At 40.5% G+C, this 18,396-nt stretch overlaps 1 long non-coding RNA gene across 1 annotated transcript in view; it reads left to right on the plus strand.

Moving 5' to 3' along the window:
• LOC123596138 overlaps nucleotides 1-18,396 on the plus strand; it is a 50,767-nt gene that overhangs the window by 24,380 nt on the left and 7,991 nt on the right. The window lies entirely within an intron of this gene.

An 18,396-nucleotide genomic window follows, 5' to 3' on the forward strand; every position in this document is an offset into this window, starting at 1 on the left:
CAATAGTTGCTGACTTTTATTATTATTATTATTATTTCGGTTTATTATTTCGGATTTCGGTTGCTTGGAAATTTGTGATGTTAGTGATGTTTGCTACTTTTTATCTTGATATATATTTTTTAATCCCATCTAAATTTTCTACATTGTTGGCTGGGGTCAAATCATCCTGCATTTTTGCTGCTTTGTTTGCTTTCCCAGGCCTTCCTAGATTTGGAAAGCTTAATTTATTCTTTTCTCTGTTTTTATTATGCTCACTTTCACCCTTAAAAGAATCAAAATCTCATCCAGAAACAACTTGCTGGCTCCCTCCTAGAATTTATATGGTTTTAGGAGAGCAGCAAACTGATTTAATAAAACGGAAGTTCTTTTATGAAAGTGTTTTTGCCATTGTCTGTGTTCATTTTTCTGTTCTGGTGTTTTCACCCCGTCACACTACAGCATGAACCCAGCTAGACCTGGGTTTGAGTCCCCAGCTCCTTTTCCATTCTTGTGTGTTTTTAGGGGCCTGGAAGGAATGTTTCTAGGAAGGAATTTCCCATGTCCTCTCCATTGTTTAGGGTGGTCTGCTCTCTTCACTCATGTTCTAGAATGATCCCTTGCATATGGCCATTTAGGGACTGGTGAGGGAAAGTCAGGGTCAAGATAAACACAAGGAGGAAGGAGTAGGAGCATTTAGGAAAGACTGTTTCCCTCAACAGCACACAATCAGGTTAAACACAGAGGCAAATGGGGAGGATTTGGGTGCACCTCAAGTCCACAAGAGAGGTGGTTAGAGCTTAAAGTTAAAAGCCGTGGTTTTTCAGAATAAAGACTCCCCCAGATCTTAAGGACCCAAACCATTTGCGGTCCACCTATCTTCACTTGTAACTTGGAATTAACATTTGTCTTGAAAATGCACAACACAGCCTTTTCTGGAGGATGAGATGTTTAGGAATTTTTCTGCAGTGGTAGACATTAGTGACTGTTTTTGTATATATAGAGCCTTTGAACACCCTTCATCTATTTGGAAGATTCCACTCTGTAGAGTTTATTCCTCCTAAGCTAGAAACCAGAAGTCTCTTCCCCAGACTCCCTTAGAGCTTTGGTACATTCACGTTAGCAAAAATCTCTCTGCAGGGGTGCCTGGATGGCTCTGTCAGTTAAGTTTCTGACTCTTGGTTTTGGCTCAGGTCATGATTTCATGGTTCATGAGTTCAAGACCCACATTGGTGCAGAGCCTGCTTGGGGTTCTCCCTCTCCTTCTTTCTCTGTCCCTCCCCTGCTTGCTCTCTCTGTCTCTCAAAATAAAGAAATAAACTTCAAAAAAAAATTCATAAAATCTATCTGCAGATGGCCTGTCAATTAGAAGCCAGTGATACCCAAAATGTGGGGTCCCAAAGAATCCGTGCTGTGAGGATGGCACAGATGTATCCAGGATCCAGGGACCACAGGGGCCGCAGGGGCAGAGTTCCTGGTGGTGTTAGAGGCTGGGGTCTTTCTGCGGATTTCCAGTTACAGTGGGGTTACAAAGTGATTTGGGTTTATTCCTGGGGGTGTCACCTTTACTTGGTTTCCACAGTGATAAGAACAGAGCTGCTCATGGAAACTCCTAGAATCAGTAGCTAGTTGTCCCATGAATTTAAGTCCTGAGCTGATCAGACAAGATTCTGCCAGATGTAAGTCCCCAGTTCTATGGCAACACAAAGGAGGGGCATTCTAGCAGCCAAAGGGGTAAAGACAAAAGGGCAGGGAAAGAGGCTTCTAGGTGGAGGTGGGGGGGGGGCGGCAACAAGAGTGAAGAGTAAGCTCCAAACCATCTGGCCAGGAGAAAGGTGAGAACCAGGAATGCAAGCTGGTGGCCTAGAGGGCTTCGCATGGGCTTCGGGCTGTGCTCTTGCGGTCTGTTGTGGTGTTGCATAATTACTGACATGGAAAGTTGTTTACAGTATGTTCTTAAATGATAAAAGCAGATTACAGAGCAGTAAATGCAATATGAAATGGTTTTTGTGTAGTATAGTTGTACATACACATGCATGCATAAATGTGTGTATTATGTGTATGTATGGATAGTTATGGTATATACACACATAAAAATACTTAATATTAGGTTGTTACATCACAGGCGACATTTAAAAAGAATCTTTTTAATTACCTAGAGTTGATGATTTGCCTTCAATGAATCTAGATTATTTGTGTAATAAAAATAAAAGTTAAAAGAGAGAAAAATATCATGTTCCTAAGTTGTCCTCAAACACATGACACTTTATTTCACTGAGGTCTGTTGTTGGATATTGGGTGGTGTTCAGGTTTCCTTATCCTAAAAAATGCTGGCTTTAATCAAGTGGCATTTTGTTGGTTTATTCTCTCTTTTTTTTTTTTTTTGGGAGGTATCTTTGAGGGGCCCCTGGGTGTCTCAGTCACTTAAGTGTCTGGCTTTGGCTCAGGTCATGATCTCACGGTTCGTGGGATCGAGCCCTGAATTGGGCTCTGTGCTGACAGCTCAGCGCCTGGAGCCTGCTTCGGATTCTGGGTTTCCCTCTCTCTCTCTGCCTCTCCCCACTCACACTCTGTCTCTCACTCTCTCTCTCAAAAATAAATAAACAACAAAATAAAAGAAAGGTATCTTTGATTACTTAAGAGACTTGGTTTGGCTGTTCTATATCTTTTTCAATATATTTTGAAGGAAGGAATTTTTTTTTTTTTTTTTACATTCCCTCTCTCCTGCTTCTTTATAAAATGTCCTTGAACTTCCAGAATAGATGAAGCTCCAAGGTAAACTGGAACTCTAATTTTCTGGACATTCATGAAACGAGATAATACATGCCAAATTGCAAACGGAGCATAAGTGTTGCAAGGTGCTCTCTCCATCCTTAAGAAAAGAGAACACTTAACACAGAAACTAAAGATGAAATACCCAAACTGAAAAGGCTCTTTAAAATAGCAGACATTCTACATTTTCTCACTTGATCATCAAAACAAAACCAAACTAAACCAGAAAGAATATTTCTTTACTACACGTTCGTTTTGCCAACACATTCCTTTATATTAAAAATGAAAAGACCTTAAAATACCCTAACAGATAGCAAAGCCTTGGAGAGCAAGTTTACATGCAGGGCTGGAGATATTCATTAAAATTGTAATTAGACTCACAATTAAATTCATTCACAGTAGAAACTTTGCTTGTAAGTGTTGCTACAGGAAGAAACCTCCGTCTGAAAATTAGTTCAGCAGTCTGAGCGATTTTAATTATGCAGAGTTGATTATCGCTAGAGAAGGAAACCTTTATTGCAGCCACAGAATGAAGACCTTCCCCCCCCGACACTTTTTTTTTTTTTTTTTGGTTTCTTGAGCTAATATGAGGTCCATATTTTGATATCCAAATGTTTCTCTAGGCAAAGAAAATGTGAGAAAATTTCCACAGCAGGACAGCCGAAATTCCAACATGGTCCCCGGCTAAATAAGATACGCAACACTACACCCTGCATCTTTTTTTCATTATACGCCTCGATCCTCGTCATTTGGTTAAGGGAAAGGCAAGGAGACAGAAATAGCATTTATTTGACATTTACTATGTGCCATCCTCTGTCACCGGCAGTTTCTTTTCCCAGGTCCCCCCTTTGGATCATTGTTCCATTTCACAGACGGAGAAACTGGTGAAGGGGAGGTGAAGTGAGTGTCCTAGAAGGGGAGCTGCATTTCAGCATTTCTCTTCCTCATTCGGTGCCCGCTCTCACAAGCTGTGTTACCCTTCCCGCCGTCACACGCTATCTTAGCAAGTGCTTGCACGCCAGCCGTGCTTTGAGCCGTGAGTCCGGGTGAGGCTGAGGGCAGCACTTCTACAGGCCCAGCCCCACTCCTCACTTTGGCCCAAACCTCAGAGGCTGCAGGACTGTGCTGGGTAGAGTGGAAATGGGGTGGAGGAGGCAGCGGGAAGATTGCCCACGTGATTTGGGAAAGTCACTTTGTCTGGAGTTCCATTTCTCCTCTGTAAAATGCTTGCTCGGTATGGGAGGCCCTCAGGGCAGCGAGCTTCCAGGATTCCCTGATGTAGGAGTGTTGGCAACACTGACTCCATCTTTGGCCTTCCATCTTGTTCGTGCCGGAGCCGTGGCCTCCCTTGGGGCTACACGTTCCAGACCCCTTGGAGGTCAATGTGTGCCTTGACCGGAATGCAGGGAGGCTTGTTCTCATCTTTCCTACAGTTCTTCAGATATCTAGTAGAGATGACATAGTTTCTGCCCCTCCCCCGCTCTGGCACACGGATGGCACCATGAGGTCTGTTAAATATGAAGCTCTTTGACCTCACTACAGTGACTTCTGCACCTGCCCTTGTTGTACAAAATCTGTGCACTAAGTTCCTGACTTTGTGGAGAATAGCTCGGTCCGTAAGTTAACTTGAAAAACTTTTTGAATGTTTTATTTATTTTTAAGAGAAAGGGTGCAAGTGGGGGAAGAAGAGAGTAGAGAGAGAGGGACGGAAGAGCTGAAGTGGGCTCTGTGCCGACAGCAGCAAGCCGGATGGATGCAGGGCTCAAATTCACGAACCTTGAGATCGTGACCTGAGCCGAAGTCGGACACTCAACCGACTGAGCCACCAGGGCCCCATTAAGTTATCTTAAGTAAAACTCTGTAAATGGAATGGAGTTGCCTGCTTCGTTTTCAGGTCTCAAAGTGACTTCTCAGTTTGGAAGATACTTTATGGTCCCTCCTCCACCTTCTAATAGGTGTCCGTTGAACTTTCAAAGCAACCGCAGGCAGAATCTTGTTGAAACTCGAGTGCCTCTCCTCCAGAGCCCAAAGCCCTGCGGAGTGCTCCTATTTCTAAAAATAGGCTGGCTCAGTCTGTAGAGCATGCAATTCCTGATCTCAGGGTCCTGAGTTCAAGCCTCACTTTGGGCATAGAGCTTACTTAAAAAAAATATTCATGAAAGTGTGAAGCAGTAGAGAGGAAGAAGTTTAATGAACCCTCATTTACCCATTATGTGGATTTAACAACTGTTTACATTATCCACATATACCCACCACATTGGTTGTAAGTATAACGTTGTGCTGAAATCTAAAGGAAATTACAGACACAGTATCATTTCAACCACAAATACTTCAGCATACATCTCTAAAAAGCAAAGGTCATTTTTTCTACATAATAGTCACAGAATTTTCACACCTAATATAATTAATAATAATTTCTTCAGATCATCAAATAGCCAGTTCACTCTCAGATTTCTCTAATTGCCCCCAGATATTACAGCTGGTTTGTTTCAAGGAGGATCCCATCAATGCCCCTGCATTACATTGTTTCTTGTGTTTCTTAAGTCGTTTTTAATCTCGTATAGTCTCCCTCTATTTTTTTTTTTCCCCAGTACATTGACTTGTGGAGGAGTTTCAGGAAACTGGGGCTCATTGTCCGGTTGAAAGTTTCTCTTTCTGAATTGTCTGATTGCTTCCTCATGGTGTTAGCTTTCTTGTTCTGCTCTAAGTCCTGCCTAAGCTGAAAATTAGAACTAAACACTGAGTGGATCCAAGATCAACATTTTGTCGAGAACATGTCATGGACGATGCTGTGTCCTGCATATTTAATCACTTCAGGAGACAAGTGAGGCAGTGGTAGCTTGGCCCCACCTCTGGAAAGTTACATTCCCTTTGTCGCCAGCTTGTAGCCTGTGAGTGATACTTTGCCATCAGGTCAATATCTAATTCCCCATCAATCTTTCGGCTACACGTCTTAGCATCATTGATAATCCTTGCCCTTATCAGCTGACCAATGGTGATTATCCAATTCTGTATTTCCTTTTGATTTATTAGCTGACATTCTTCCATGCAAAAGTGTTTTCTGGAAACTCATCTTGACAAAAGCATGGTCTAGAACCCCAAGGCTTCTTGCATTCATTCCTTGCATTCATTCTTGCATTCATTCCTTGCATTCATTCTTGCATTCATTCCTTGGCTTCTTGCATTAAGTCTTAAGCCGGGTTTTAACTTAATTGGCCTTAATTTGGATTTGAGAAGAATGTTTCTCAGGATTGCTGGATTCAGGATCCCTATTTCAATAAGCTTGGCTTCCAAGGAAACAAAGGCAAGCCTGGCTCATATAATTGGAAGCATTTCCTTTTTCTCTTGAAAACCAAAGAAACACTAGGAAACAGGCAATGCAGTGCCTGCAGAATATTTTGAAAGTATACATTGTCAACGAAGCTCACATAGAATTGTAAAAAATTGTCTTCCCCAGAACAACTTTCTTCTTCAAGTGGAACTGTTAACTTCTGACATACCACATGCAGATGTGTTAGCCATATTCTTAGGAGACACAGACTAAATCAGCTTGTCTCTGCCATCTTTGATGTTAGCTGGAGGCTGTCTTCTTGTCTTTTCCTTGTGAGTTATAGGCATCTTGCCTCACTCTGCCCCAAAGCTCCAAAAGATGTGAAAATTTATAGGCAACCAGGGCTTGAGTCTGTGGCCCATGATGATATGAATTCCAACCTTTCGGAGCTTCCATGAAACAACCAGTGGGAAAGACAAAAACTTCTGTAAAGTGGTGCATATGTAGGACATCAATTCAGTGGATGCCTCCGCTTGATTGATGATGTGCAAGCAAGAAATCAGTGAGAACATGTATTCCTGAATTATCTGGGCTTCAGACCTCCAAATCTTGAATGGAGAGCCTAGATTGAACTCTGAGATATACTCTGAAGGTCAGAAGGAAAATAGAACTTTGATACAACCAAAGAATCTTTGAAGGGGTGCCACATAAACTGTTCAGTGCATTCTCTGAGATGGTGTGGCTTGAAGTTAGGCAGACCTGAGGTTCCAATTTCCAACCTTTACCAGCTGGGTCAATTTATTAGCCTTTAAAGGGTGAGTTGCTTCATTTGTCTGTAGCTGGAGCCCCATGTGAGCGAAAGTTGGAACTCAGAGATGTCTTTGTGTATCTGATGAAATCATGGGCCTGTCATGCTAGGAATCACTTGGCATGAGGCATTTTGGCCCAAGGGAAATGAGAGCAGAGGGTTTTACAGATGCTTGAGTATGGAGAAGGGAAAGTGAGGTTTATAAGGAGTCTGGGTCAGATGAGTCTTTAAGCTTAGCCTCAAGGCTGTGTCTAATCTCAAGGTGGCAGTGGTCACAAATTGAAGGGGATGCTTGCACTGTGGCTCTGAAGGTTAATTTTGGTGCCCAGGAGTCAAAGTGAGACACATAGGGGGTGGACCTCCGTGGTCCTTACCCACACTCTGCATGGAGCTCAGCATGCTCACAATATAGTGAGGACAACAGAAAACAAGTCCTTTTCTTTTCTTTTCTTCTCTTCTCTTCTCTTCTCTTCTCTTCTCTTCTCTTTTCTTCCTCTTTCCTTTCCTTTCCTTTCTTTTCTTTCTTTCTTTCTGTCTTTCTTTTTTTTTTTTTTTTTTTTTTGCAATTTAAGGTCTGATGACTTTGGGAGCCTCATAGGGTGAGAAGATGCTTGTTAGGATTACCAGTTTTCTTGTGGAGAGAGCCAGTAGATGGGAACTGAGGTGAGTTCCCAACTTCAAGGGTTTTCATGGGCAACAGGCCTCATGGAGTAAGTGTCCAGAGCTTGAGAAGGGTGGCTGTGAGTCAGGTGAAGCACTCCTGCATCTTAGAGATCCTGTAGAAAGGATGCAGGGAGCCTGCAAGATTTATATTTCAAGTGTTCATGTTGGTTTGAACCTACTGCATTTACAGACTTGTGTGATAATCTTGCTAGGGCTAGATTTAGAGGAGTTAGCCCTACTGCAAAGAATTGCCTTGGGGCTGAAATAAAGAAAGTGTGTAACACAATACTTGGCACAAAGCAGCAGTTTCAGAACTGTTAGCTCCCTCATGTTTTATTTTTATCCCCATCTCCATGGAGATACATAAGGTCTTCTTTTGAGGTCTAACTTCTGGGTAAGTATTGTCATTGTTATGTTCATTGGTTTATTTATTTTGCTGAGTTTTCTATACAAGAACACATTTTCTCATTGCCCTTTTGATTCCTTTCCACTGTTCTTAGAAACAATGGCAATAACAACCAAACATGGGTGGCCTTCCATTAAAATCCCACAACTGTAAATGGAACTGGTAAAAAAAAGAAAAGAAAAGGATAGGTCCAAATTAAAGCGATAAATGTATTCCCGTATTCTTGTTAATGCACAGATATCCAACCTGCATAACTTTTTCTTCTAGTCATGCAAGAGGCAAAGGTAATTTAGAAACACTCATGCTCTCTTTGTCACGCTATTGACAAAAAGGCTCAGAGAAAACATAATACACCGTTGTTGAAAATAAACATGAAAAAGCCCTTAAGACATGCAAAGGAAGGTCTATAATTTAGAGCAAATTTTTTAGCCTGAATAAATCACATCTGTTATTTCCTTAGTGCCAAAGAAAGGCTAGGCTGTTCCCGGAACAGGGCGATTCCTTCTACATATGTTTCCCAAAGGGCCTTGATGATGTCAGGAAGTAGTGCCCTCTGTGATATGGTCAGGCAGAAACTGGCCAGTAATATTAATTATGGAAAAGGATCATTTCTTATGGACCCGAGTCCAGTCATTTGGCTTGAATGATCCAATTGAATCTCCTGAAAGCACATTACAAATATAGTTTCTGAATTTTAGTAAGTTCTCTCTTATTTAGAATCTCTCATGCCTTCTTCCCATCCCCTGCTGTCCTTTAGAGGCAGATTCCATCACCTCCCACCATCTCCAGTGGACTTTACCACCCATTTTCCATGATGCTTCTGCACTCTGTATTTACTTCTGTTGGGGCATCTGTCAGGCATGTTACAGATGCACCCCAACTTACCATGGTTCGACTTGTAATTTAAAAAAATTTTTTTTTTGTTTTCAGACAGGTGCAAGCAGGGGAGGGGCAGACAGAGGGGGACAGAGGATCCAAAGTGGGCTTTGCACTGACAGGCTGTCAGCAGCAAGCCCCACGTGGGGCTTGAACTCATGAACTGAGAGATCAGGACCTGAGCCAAAGTCAGACGCTCAGATGACTCAGCCACCCAGGTGCCCCTTGACTTATAATTTTTTGACTTTATCATGGTGTGAAAGCTATGCCCAGTGGAAACCATACTTCAGATTTTGAATTTGATCTTTTCCTGGGCTAGTGACATGCAGTGCATGCTCTCTTGTGATGATGGGCAGAGGCAGCCACACGATCACGAGGGTCAGCTGGATCCTACACAGACAACCACTCTGTGCCCATGCAACCATTCTGTTTTTCACTTTCATACAGTATTCAATAAATTATATAAACTGTTCAACGCGGTGTTATCAAATAGGCTTTGTGTTAGATGATTTTGCCTAACTATGGGCTAATGTAAGTGCTCTGAGCATGTTTGAGGTAGGCTAGGCTAAGCTATGATGTTCAGTAGGTTAGATGTAGTAAACGCATTGTCGACTTATGATATTTTCAACTTACAGTAGGTTTATCAGGACACAACCCCATCATAAGTCAAAGAAGAGCTGCATGGATTTTTGTTTTTATGACTGTGTCTCTCACTAAAGAGTTATTTCCTTGAGGGACATCTGGGTGGCTCAGTTGGTTTGGAGTCTGACTCAGGCTCAGATCACGATCTCGTGGTTTGTGGGTTCAAGCCCCATGTCAGACTCTGTGCTGACAGCTCAGAGCCTGGAGCCTTGTTTCAGATTCTGTGTCTCCCTCTCCCTGTCCCTCCCTCACTTGCACTCTGTCTCTCTCTCCCTCTAAAAAATAAAGAAACATTAAAAAAAAAGAGTTATTTCCTTGAGGAGAGGGCCTCATTTTTCTATTATTTTGCCCCCAGAAATGAACTCAGTTCCTACCTCTAGCATAATGTTCAATGAATATTTGCTGGAGGGGTTCATAGAGTCTTGGGTTTGGAAGGAAACCTTTTGGTCATTTTAGGAAACAGAATAGTGGAGCAGATAACATCTGAGCCATGCCCTCCCCTCATTTAGCAGAGGGAGCCGTGGGACTGGATCAGGATTGCACAGTAAGCTAGAGGCAAGCAGAAGCCAGAATTCAGAAGTCCCATATCAGTTCATGGACATAACATTCTGTGGAACATTTGGATGTTATCAGTTACTTTGAGAAAAAAAATGGGCTGTATATTCCAGTTAGTTGGCCAGCTTTATTCATTGTAAAACTTCCTTGTGATGTTTCTAGACTGAGCTATGGTTTATAGCGTTTCACAAACATATTTCCTCATGAACCCTTTCCGCATGTACCGTCTCACTGAACTGATGTTCCCCAAAATGCACTTTGGAAAACACAGTTGTGGTAGGCAGAATAATGCCCCCTCCCAAATGTTCAAGCTATAGAACCTATGTATATGTTAGGTTACAAGGTTATAGAACCTGTAGGCATGTTAGGTTACAAAACAAAGGGGAATTTAAGGTATTGGATGGAATTAAATTTACAAATCAGCTGATCTTCAGCCAGGGAGATTATCCTGGGTTATTGGGGTGGATCCAACATAATTAGATCCTTAAAAGTGGAAGAGGGAGACAGAAGAGGAGGTCAGAGTGATGCACTGTGGGAAGTAGTCACTGAGCAATTGCTGGCTTTGAAGTTTCAGGAAGGGACCAGGAGCCAAGGAATGCAGGTAGCCTTTAGAAGCTGGAAAGCATGGAATGGATTATCCCTTAGAATCTTGAGAATGAAAATGTAGTGCTACTACGTAGTGGCTATCATCATTGTAGCCAAGTCTATAGCCGAACTATGCCAGACTTCTGATCCCCAGAACTATTAGGTAATAAATTTGTGTTCTTTCAAGCCACTAAGAGTGTGGTAATCTGTTATAGCAGCAATAGAAATTTAATGCAATTTTGCTGATGTCGTAAACTGCATGTTTAACATGCTCCCAGATAAGCTTGGAAATTGTTTATATTCATGAGTATATTGTTTGTATTGATGTCTCTATGGTGAGTTGGAATGATTCGCCTAATTGGCTGCAAACTGATCTCAAAAAACCATATTTTATTCAATTTTTATAACTTTTGCTAAATTCAATTTTTTAGAAGAAAGGAACTAGGTCCAGCTACACTCTAAGGGAGGAAATGACCAACTGCCTGAGTACCAAGAGACAAGGATCATTGGGAGTCATTCTAGAAGCTGCCTACTGTAGACAGAAAGGGATTAGTGGATTTGTTTTTCAAGTTTATATTTCTATTCTTACCAGTGAGTTTCAAAGTTTCTTAAAGTTCTACTACAGGTGAGGTGACCATATAAGTTATCATCCAAGCCAGAAATCTTTTGAGATAATGGAATGCACAGTGCTGTAAACAACCACACTGGGATAATCAGTATAGACTGTCCCCAGAACTGTAGATGTACGGTCCCCCCAGTTGAAGATCACATTTCTGGGCCTCTTTCTTAGCCATTAGCATAATACCAACACAACAAATATTTAGCACAGTCCTGCTTATGGAATGGCAAAATGATTTGAAGATACACAAGGGCACTAGGGCCACTAAATGTACGGTTCTTATGTGTCAGTCTTATTAGGGAGGCTAAGAAACCCTCCTACCCTATTTAATCTTACTTTATTTTTTATCTTTTATTTTTTAATGTTATTTATTTATTTATATATTTATTTTAATGTGTATTTATTTATTTATTTTTTTGAGAGAGAGAGAGACAGAGTGTGAGCAGGGGAGGGGCAGAGAGAGGGAGACTCAGAGAATTCAAAGCAGCTCCGGGCTCAGAGCTGTCAGCTCAGAGCCCAAAGTGGGGCTCAAACCCACAAACCATGAGATCATGACCTGAGCCGAAGTTGGACGCTCAACTGACTGAGCCACCCAGGGGCCCTTAATCCTACTTTTTAGTTAAAAAATAAATCTATGACAACAGAGATTACACTCTAGGAATAAATACCGAGAGAAGGGTGAGTGTTGGATTACAGAGGTATTGGTTTTTAGCATTTGTTCTCATGAATACAAGGACATACAGTGTATGGTGAGGACCAGCTGGGTCTTTAGCATCATAGACTTGGGAGTTAGGACAAAAAAAAAAAAAAAAAAAAGGAAAACATTGCTTTTTTTGTCTTGTGATGAGAGTTTCTAGGATTTCCTCTCTTAGCAACCTTCACGAAATATGCCATACAGCAGTGTTAACTATAGTCGTCATGCTGGACATTACATTTCCAGTACTTACTTACTTTGTAACTGGAAGTTTGTGTCTTTTGATCACCTTCATTTAATTCTCCCAGCCCTATCTGTTCTAGAATATATTTAAGATATGTATGTTGCTACACAATCTGAGGTTTACCAGAGTCCTTAACAAAGTCTATTAGAATTCCTAAACTTACAGTAATTTATCATTTTAACTGTCAAAGATAGTAGAAACTGAAAGCCATAACCAATTTAAGACAATGCTGATACGCCACGGATGAAAACAGTTGGTCCTTTCAAATTACAGGAATTTCAATTATTTACATAAGTTCTTTCAGAGAACTTTCTTTCTCTGAAAGAACTTATAAGTTTTGTACCCAGATGGCATGAGAGAGTAATAAATTCAAGTTTTCGCTACAAAAATGTTGCCATTTCTGGTTTATAAAAAACAAGTTTTTGTAATCCTTAAATAACTCATAGTTACTAATAATTAATTCTTAATTATACATGAACACGGGGTTTTAAACAATTTTGCCTCTTAGAGAAGAAATCTGAATTTCAAATAAACATGGAATAATTTTTTAGTGTCAGTATGTCCCATGCAATATTTGGGATACACTTAAACTAAAAACTATTCTGTATTTATCTGAAATTTAATTTTAACTGGAAGATCTCTTGGTTAATTTTATTCCTAAGAATTTTATTCTTTTTGATGCTATTATAAATGGAATTATTTTCTTAATTTCCTTTCCAGATTATCCATTGTTAGTAGATAGAAACATAACTGATTTTTGTATGTTTACTTTGCATCCAGCATTTTTTTTGTGGAACGTTTGGGGTTTTCTAATTATAAGATCATGTCATCTGAAAACAGAGGCTATTTTACTTCTTCCTTTCCAGTTTGCATATCTTTTATTCCTTTTTTTTGCTTAACGGTGCTGGCTGAGACTTCCCGTAGTATGTTGAATAGCAGGGACAAAATATTCTTCTGTATCTTATTCCTGATCTTGGAGAAAAGATTTTACGACTGAGTGTGATGTTAGCTATGGGTTTTCATACATGGCTTTTATAATTTTGAAGTAGTTTCTTTCTGTGCCTAGTTTACTGAGTGTTTTTTTTTCTTTTTTATCATGAAAAGGTGTTGAATTTTGTCAAATGCTTTTTCTTCCCCCCTTTTCTGTTAATGTGGTGTATTACATTTATTGGTTTTCATACATTGAACCATTCTTGAATTCCAGGAATAAATCCCATTTGGTTATGGTCTATAGTCTTTTAAATGTCTGTTAACTTCTATTTGCTAGTATTTTGTTGAGGAATTTTGCATTAATATTCATCAGGGATATTGGTTTATAGTTTTTTTTTTCTTTCTGGGAGTATCTTTGGCTCTGGTACAGGGTAATGCTGGCCTTATAAGAGAGTTTGGAAGCATTCCTTCCTCTTTAATTTTTTGGGAGAGTTTGAAGAGGATTGGTGTTAATTTTTCTTTAGATGTTTGGCTAGAATTCATCAGTGAAGCCATCTGGTCCTGAGCTTTTCTTTGTTGGAAGGTATTTGGTTACTAGTTCAATTTCCTTACTCATTATAAGTCTGTTCAGATTTTCTATTTCTTCATGATTTAGTCTGGTAGGTTGTGTGTTTCTAGGACATTGTCCATTTCATCTAGGTTATCAAAACTGTTGGTATACAATTGTTCATGGTATTCTCTGATAATTTTTTATTTCTATAAAATTGGTTGAAAGGTCCTGTCCTTCATTTCTGATTTGAGTCTTCTATTTTTCTTAAACTAGCTAAAGTTTTGTAATTTTGTTAATCATTTTGAAGAATCCACTATTCATTCTGTTTTCTTTTCCTTTTGTTTTTCTATTCTTTTATTCCACTGATTTCTGCTCTAACCCTCATTATTTTCTTCCTTCTGCTAGTTTTGGGTTTAGTTCTTCTTTTCCTAGTTCTGAGATCATTCCTCTATTTTAATGCACACATATACAGCTATAAATTTCCCTCTTAGCACTGCTTTGGGTGTCATGTATTTTTATTTGCTAAATATGGCAACTCTACCTATAAAGAACTGTGGCTTCTGTCTTATGTGTACTCCCTCTTACACCCACTTCCTCACTCTGTTAAAACCAGCTGCCTGGCCATGAGCTGCACTCTAGAAGTCAAACAAGGACTAAGGGAGGTCCCAGTGCAACAACTAATGAGACACCAACTCTTGTCAACAACTACCTGAATGAGCTTAAAAACAGATCAGGGTGCATATGTCCCTTCAAAGCAGCACACTTGTATCCCTTGGATAAATGCCTAGTAGTGCAATTGCTGGGTCATAGGGTAGTTCAATTTTTAGTTTTTTGAGGAAACTCCATACTGTTTTCCAGAGTGGCTGCACCAGCTTGCATTCCCACCAACAATGCAAAAGATCCTCTTTCTCCGCATCCTCGCCAACATCTGTTGTTGCCTGAGTTGTTAATGTTAGCCATTCTGACAGGTGTAAGGTGGTATCTCATTGTGGTTTTGATTTGTATTTCCCTGATGATGAGTGATGTTGAGCATTTTTTTCATGTGTCAGTTGGCCATCTGGATGTTTTCATTGGAGAAGTGTCTATTCATGTCTTTTGCCCATTTCTTCACCCAATGTTTATAGACAAAGTATGGAAAGAGCCCAAATGTCCATCGATGGATGAATGGATAAAGAAGATGTGGTATATATATACACAATGGAGTACTACTCGGCAATCAAAAAGAATGAAATCTTGCCATTTGCAACTACGTGGATGGAACTGGAGGGTATTAAGCTAAGCGAAATTAGTCAGTCAGAGAAAGACAAATATCATATGACTTCACTCATATGAGGACTTTAAGAGACAAAACAGATGAACATAAGGGGAGGGAAGCAAAAATAATATAAAAACAGGGAGGGGGACAAAACGTAACAGACCCTTAAATATGGAGAACAAACAGAGGGTTCCTGGAGGGGGTGTGGGAGGGGGGATGGGCTAAATGGGTAAAAGGCATTAAGGAATCTACTCCTGAAATCATTGCTGTAATATACACTAATTTGGGTGTAAATTAAAAAAAAAAAACAAAGACGAATCGGCCTCTCAGTTGAGTTTTGAGATGACTTCAAACCTGGCCCACACCTTGACTACAGCCTCGTAAGAGATCCGAGCCAGAGGAACTTGCTGAGCCAAGGCTGATTCCTGACCCGCAGAAATTATGCGGTAATAAATGTTTGTTGCATTAAGCCACTAAATTTTAGGATAATTTGTTATGTGGCAGTAGGTAACTAACTGACACAGTGTCTTAACATTTTCTTAAGGTTTACCAAGATAGTCTACATGACTTTACTTTCCTATATATATTTTTACAACCTTGAGAAATGTACCTTGCACATACATCTGGTAGGTGGGTTACTCAGGGACACGATTAGAGAATCTGGCATAAAAATAGGTCATTTAAATGACAGTCTGGATACAATAAAAATGCCTTGTGAGGAGGCATTTTATTGGTAATAAAACAAATAAAGCTATGCGTTTTGTTGGAACTGCTGGAGAGGGTACTCCTGAGAGATTCAGTAAGCAGAAAATAAAAGTAAAACAGACAGTATTTATGGTGTCTGTTTAGTTTGCTCTTTTCATTTTAGTGAACATAATACAGAGCTTATGTAACATAATTTTTAAATCCTGTTTTATATTGATTAAACTAATTATGGTGCATTCATCAATGGAAGACTCTAGTCCTTCAAGATAAGGGTCCAGAGTTATATCAATAGGATGGAGATTTGTTCACAGTAAAACATCAGGTAAAAAGGTGGGTTGCTTGCAGATGTTTGCTATTGTAAACAATACTGTGGGGGTGCCTGGGTGGTTCAGTTGGTTAAGTGTCCGACTTCAGCTCAGGTCATGATCTCATGGCTCGTGGGTTTGAGCCCCTCACCAGGCTCTGTGCTAACAGCTCAGAGCCTGGAGCCTGCTTCGGATTCTGTGTCTCCCTATCTCTTTGTCCCTCCCCCACTGATGCTCTGTCCCTCTCTCTCACTTGAAAAATTAATAAACAATACTGTGATGAACATCTCTGTAGGAAAATCTCTGCACACATCCACGATTTTATTAGTCTTGGTTCTCTAGAGAAACAGAACCAACAGGAAATACATATATATTTATTGTAAGCAATTCTCTCATGTGGTTATGGGGGCTGGGAAGTCCAAGATCTGCAGGTAGTAAACTGAGGACTAGGAGACTGATACAGTTCCAGTCTAGGTCCAAAGGCCTGAGAACCAGGACAGCCAAAGGTGTTCTAGAGTCTGAGTCTGAAGGCAGGTGGAGACTGATGTTCCAGCTCAGAGTCAGACAGACAGAGAGAAAGAATTCTTTTTTTTTTTTTTTTTTAATTTTTAACGTTTATTTGAGAGAGAGAGAGACCTAGCACGAGTGGGGGAGGGACAGGGAGAGGGAGACAGAGGATCTGAAGCAGGCCCTGTGTTGTGGGGCTCAAACCCCCGAACCATGAGATCATGACCTGAGCTGAAATCAAGAGTTGGACGTTTAACTGACTGAGCCGCCCAAAGAATGAATTCTTTCTTATTCAGCCTTTTATTCTATTCAGGTCTTCAACTGATTGAATAAGGCTCACCCAACTGGGGAGAACAACCTACTCTACTTAGTCTAAGAATTCAAAAGTTAATCTCATCCAGAAGCACCCTCACAGACACACTCTGAAATAAAGTTTCAGCTAATATCTGGGCACCCTGTGATTCAGGCAGGTTGACACCCCCAAATGTAGCCATCACAGTGGTTATTTACCTAGAATGAATCCTTAGGAGTAAAATTGCTAGATTCAGTGTATGCCACTTTTTAAGGGTTGTGTTTTGGTTCAATCCGTTTCTGATCATTCCAGGTGACCATGCTAACGGGTTTTATCCTTGTCTCCAGTGTCTACTTGAACGTTTGCACATGCTAATGTGGGCCACATAGGAGGGACTCATCAAGCCTTTTGCCTCCAACCTCCCTACTCACTTCTCTCATGGAGTGGTTTACTGGCTAAGTCTCCATCATTCTACTGCTCTGTTAAATCTATTTCTAGGTGCTAGGTGGTCTTTTTTTTTTTTTTTTTTAAGATATTATGTTACTGACAGGTTCTGCATGAAATATATGTTTACCAGATACTCTTCTTTGGCTAAAAATCTGCCAATTTTTCCTTGTGCGTGTGTAAAAACAGAACGTAACTGTTTATCTTCAGAGGGAAACTAACCTGACTTTATCTGTAACTTAATTACCATGAAGTCCCACGTGTGGTCTGCAGAGCTGCATAAATTAATAACGCTGTAATTGTGGAGTTCACATACCAGGAATCCTTACTGCCCTCTCTAGAGAGCCAGGCTAGCAAACAGGCTTTGCATTCACATGTATTCTCTGAGCGGACTTTTTTTTTCCCCCTCCCTGAACATTTCCACCCCTTCCCTGCCCCCCCCCCTTTTTTTATGTCCCTTTTACTCTCCTTGGAAGCCGTCTGTGGCATGCTTATAGCCACTGCCTCTCCTCTGGGTGGCTATTGAAATATCCCCCTAATATTTCTCCATTATAATGCGAGCCGTCAATAGCACAATGCCTTGTTGGCCTGCCTTTCCAGGACAAAGTACGGAGCGATTCCATTACTCTGGCATCCATCAGGACAATAAGCCACAAATCTTTTTCAGTGCAGCTCCAGACGTGGCTGCCTTTGGGCTGGAAGGCAGGGAGAGGCAGGAATGTTTCCCCAGCGTGGAGAGAAATCAAACGCGTGTATTCTGGTTTCTTCTGCATGTGCTCTTTGGAATGAGTCACCGCGTACTTTTAACGAGATTGGAAGGAGGGAAAAGTTTTCTTTGGTGAAATGATTCAGTCAGAGAGATTGCAGGAGTCCACTGGGGACAAGATTCCAATATGTGCTTAATTTTCTTTGGAGGATTTGCTAATGATTGGTGGGAGCCCCAGTTCCTATTTATTACTTACTTTTCTTAATAATGAAAAAGAGACCATATGCTGGGTGTGCAGCTTGCTGATAAACTCACTTAGAGCAATGACTGGCAAGTGTGTGTATTTTGTACGCTGTGCTATTAAGGGGGGAAATCCTAAACTCTATTAAGAAATTTGCCGCCTTTGAAGCTGGTACCACTTGGCCTTCAAGGTTTATGCTAATACCAGCTAAACATGTGAGGCGTTAAGTGTTTTATTTTTTAGAAGAATTTTGAACATTTCTTACCTCACTAGGAACATCAGAATAAATTCCAGATGGATTAAAGAGTTAAATATTTAAAAACCTTAACTGTTAGAAAATCTGGAAGAAA

The sequence above is a fragment of the Leopardus geoffroyi genome, chromosome B1, assembly GCF_018350155.1.
Source record: "Leopardus geoffroyi isolate Oge1 chromosome B1, O.geoffroyi_Oge1_pat1.0, whole genome shotgun sequence".
NCBI lineage: Eukaryota > Metazoa > Chordata > Mammalia > Carnivora > Felidae > Leopardus > Leopardus geoffroyi.